Here is a 4,648-nt window from a genome sequence, read left to right as displayed (position 1 = left end):
GTGAGTTCACACAGCTGTTTTGTGGCATCTGCTCTTAGAGCCACTTGAACCCAGGAGCCTGGGACATTGTTGGCACTCAGCAAGGTTGAAAAATAAATGAGCGAGTGACTTCCCTTCCTAGTGACACATCCCTCCAACTGGGGAGGAGAATTTTATGTTGCCAACAGGCTTCTATGTGGGGTGGGGGGCTCAGGTGAGCGCAAGTGGCCCCAGCAGCCTCTGGGGCCAGCCTTGACATTTGAGGTCCTCCAGTCATGGTCTCTGCTTATTGTGACGGGGCTATACTGCCATCTGGTGGCGAGAAGAAAACACAACATGAAACAGCTGGAGTGGCCTGTAGATTTCCTTGGAACTTCAAAGAGAAGAGGGCTTTTTTTTGTGGAGCACCTGCCATCTGCCCAGAACTGTTCTGGACCCTTCACAAACAGCTTCAGACTGCAGAGGTCGTGATGGGATATGAGACGGGGAATCAGAGCAGTGAGGTCAACACATTCTTTGGACAAGGAGATATTTATGACAATTTGCTTTGTGAAAAAGCAAAAAGATATGAATAACGGTACCAGCGGATTTAAAAAAAGGTGAAGTGCCTAAATTTATTTGTGTATGATTGCAGAGGAAACAAACCAAGATGTAAACAGTGTTCTACCTCCTTGGCTGTTGAAGGGGCTTCATGAGAAGATGCACGGGAAGTACGGAGGCTGGGGTGTCCCAGCAGGCGTCAAGCTGGCGTCAGGACTAGAATCACATTTGTCATCAACATCATCTCTGGGTGATGGAAATATTTTTCCTTGTTACTTGTTGTATTTTCTGATTTTTCTCTTTTGTTCATGTTACTTAGAAAAAAGAAATTAAGAAGAGGGTGCGATAAGCTCCCGCAGAGGCGAGGTCATGTTTCATGAATATCACAGCAGCAGGTTGTTCTCTGAAAACGCATCACCCACCCGGGCAGGCAAGCCGGGCTGGATCTGATCCTGGCTTTGGAGCCACCAGCTCACCCAGGACCTTGGGACCCAAACTCCTGGCTGGGCAGAACTGGGCAAGTTCCATGACCTCCCGGGGGTCACTTTCCTCATCTGTAGATGGGGAGGATCACAGGATCTGCCTTGCAGGGGCTCATGGAGTTTAAACGAGTTGACACTGGTAAAGTGTTTCCATCGTGCCTGGCATAAGACAAACACGATGCTGCTATTATGAATGGGTAAGTCACCTCCCAACTCAGGGCATCTATCCGATGAGGGACTCAGACTACAGCAGAGTTTCTTCAACTACTGTCCTTACACCACCTGCCTGAGAATCACCTGGGAAACTTGCTAAAGTGCAGCTCCTAGGCCTTGGCCCTGACCTACAGAATCAGAATTTCCAAAGATCTGCATTGTTAACAAGGCTTCCATTCGACCTCATAGAAAGTGGAGACCCATGCAAACAGGATATAATTCCTAAGGTCTCTTCCAGCTCAAACATTCTGAGATGCTGGGGTTCTTCTGGAGACCTGCCCAATCTCTTGGCCTCTGTACCCCGCTTCTGTAATGAAAGGCAGTTCTTGGCCCAGGAAGGTTCTATAGGGACCTAGTCACAGGCTGTCCTTAAGAGAATGTTCACAGAAGAATAAAACTGAGAAAACCTCATTCCACTGTCTGGATACTGAAGTCCAGAGAGAGGAGGGCATTTGTCACACAGTTGGTGATGGAGCTGAGAACCAATCCAGGTCTCCTGACTCTGGGGTCAATGATGACACACACGTACACGTACACACACACACACACACACACACACACACTCTCTCTCTTATTCTTGCTGAGGGTGGTCCATGCTATGTGTACAACACAAAGTCAAGGCCTGGCCTACTGCAAGATAATCTTCCATCCAAGAACAGAGTAGCACACTTCCAAGCCTTTTCACTAATCCTAAGGTTTTCCTTACTTAGGTTAAGTCTTTTGGGCAGAGTAATAAGGGGAGAAAAGGAAAGAGGCAGGAAATATGAATTTTTTTTTTTTTTTTCCGGTACGCGGGCCTCTCACTGTTGTGGCCTCTCCCGTTGCGGAGCACAGGCTCCGGACGCGCAGGCTCAGCGGCCATGGCTCACGGGCCCAGCCGCTCCGCGGCACGTGGGATCTTCCCGGACCGGGGCACGAACCCGTGTCCCCCGCATCGGCAGGTGGACTCTCAACCACTGCGCCACCAGGGAAGCCCAGGAAATATGAAGTTTGAAGCTTTGGTTTTAATTTTTTCCTATACTTTTATTGTACAAGAACAAATTATTGTCCTTGTCAAGCAGATTTATTTAAGGTTACCTCAGCCAAGGCAATCTTATTCTTTGTGCCTTGGGCAAACCCCAGGTGTACAGGAGGCGCTCCATAAATGTTACTGATGGAAGTGGGGTAACTCTTCGGGTTTTTAGTCTGAGCCACTGGAAGAATGGGGTGGCCATTTAATGAGGTGGGCAAGAGAAGGGGAGAGGATGAAGAGCTTAGTTTTGAAAATTTTCTGAGATGTCTGCTGGACATTCAGAGAAAGATGACGGGTAGGCAGTTGGGTACAGGATTCTAGAGTTTTGGGGAGAGGCCCAGGACAGACACAAGTTTGGGAGAGATGAGCAAACGGATAGCACTTAGGGTCATTAGACATGAGGAGAAGGTCTAGTGAGACAAAGGACAGGAATGGTCCAGGCCTGTGCTCTGGGGCACCCCGACTTTTAAATGTGGGCCAATGAGGAGGGGAACAGGAGCCCGAGACTGAGCAGTCAGTGAGGGAAGGGTAAACCTAGAGCGACTGGTCCTCCAGGAAGTCCTGGTTCTTGTCTCATGGAGGAAGGGTCAATTCACTGCTGAGCTATCAGTACTGCCCAAGAGTCAACTGAGACGGGGATTGAGAACTGATTACTGGGTGAGCAATGGAGACTGGGCAGAAAGGGTTCCAATGGAGGAGTGGGGACAAAGGTCAACTGATTGAACAGGGTGCCAGAGAGGAAAGGAAATTAGAGGACCAATCCAAGCAGGCCCATATGGTGACTAAAAGGAATTCCAAGAACATTCCTATGACAATTATTTACTGAGCATCTATTAAATGCCAGGCACTGTCCGGGAGCTGGGGATAGAGCAGAGAACAAGAGACAAAAATCTCAGGTGCTTACTTCCTGGTGGGGAAACAAGAGAAATCTATAGCAGGTTAGAAAGTGGAAAGTCCTAATGAGAAAAACAAGGCTGGGTGCCGGGGTATAGAGAGGCGGGGTGGGGGGAGGCAGCAGTTAGGTGAGGGTACAATCTACAGGTACAGTGACTTGGTAGGTGTGGGGGGAGGTTGAGGAGGCCTTCCTATTTGCTTCTAAGTCCCCAGAGAAACAGGAAGCAAGCTCATGGGCAGGAGGATGGAGCGGGGAGGTTGGAGAACACTGCGAAGACTGAGAAGGAGTTGTCCAGGACGGCACAGGGCCTCGATCAATGAGGAAGGAGGCCACATGGACCCCGGGCTCACCAGGAATGAGCTGTGGTAGAAACCAGAGGATGGCTGCTTCTCACCAGCCTGGCTCAGCTCCCCACGTGCGGGAGCAGAGGGCAAGGCTTTACCAGGGAAGCTTGATAAAGAGGGCAGCGGGCGGATCACAGCACGTTGGCCCATGGGGTGCAGCCTGGGAAAGAGGTAGACAGGGACACGAGGGGTGAGGGGCAGTGAGATGAGCTGACCAATGGGCTCCAGGTCCTGGCGGGGATGCAGGGCTGCTGGGGCTGGAGTACTAGAGGGAGGAGCTGGAAAGAGGTGGCGGGGATGAGAAAGAGGACAAGTGGGAAGGCAGAGGGCAATGACCATCCATGTGCGACTACCAGGCACCCAGTTCAGAGCCAGGCATGGCCCCAGGGAGACTGTGGGCCTCAGCTTTACCAGCTGCATGTCCTCGTGCAGGTCGCAACCCCCTGCGACCTCAGGCTCTTCCGTCTTCAGGGCAGCATCGCGGGACTGCAGTGCCCTTAACGGTTGGGAGCATCAGGAGCTGAACCTGAATTTGACTTCAGAGCTGACATCCTATTCCGCAACCACAGGTTTTCCATGAAAATCCTCACCTACCCGTGCTTCTCTCGTTTGTTGTATTTTATTCCCGGGCCAGAGCTGATGACGACGGTATTTGGAGGCACCCTCAAGCATCCTAGGCCTTTGTGCAAGCAGTTCTACAGGCCAGTGACTTCCGCGGCCCACACAGGTAACTGCACTTGCAATGCACTTGCTCTCGCTTTGACCTTCCCGCGACAGTGCTACGGACGCGGCTCACTGTCCCGCAGAGGCCAGCAGGTCAGCTGGGCGGCTGAGAGACTGGACACGTTTAGAAGCTCTGTCAGCAACCAGACCCTGGGCAGGTATTTTCAAGTGGACGAGGAGATCATTTGAGCCTTGTAAGAATGCTGAAAGTTATTCATCTCACGCTGCAGAAAAGCAAACCCAGAGAAGGTTCTGGGAGGTTGAGGAGCTTGCCCATGACCTGACCAGAGAGTGGCAGCCAAAACTCAGGCTCTGTTCTGAGGGCTCCCAAAGCCCACTGCCCAAGACGGCACAAGAACTGAACCTGGCACTTATCCCTGCAGGGCGAGCCCTCGCTGATGTCTCTTTTCATAGCACTATGGTCTTTGGGTTAATAAAAATATCTGTGGAAACACAATAT

Source organism: Kogia breviceps, chromosome 6, assembly GCF_026419965.1.
Source record: "Kogia breviceps isolate mKogBre1 chromosome 6, mKogBre1 haplotype 1, whole genome shotgun sequence".
In the NCBI taxonomy this organism is placed as follows: Eukaryota; Metazoa; Chordata; class Mammalia; order Artiodactyla; family Physeteridae; genus Kogia; species Kogia breviceps.
Note: the sequence above shows the minus strand (reverse complement) of the source record.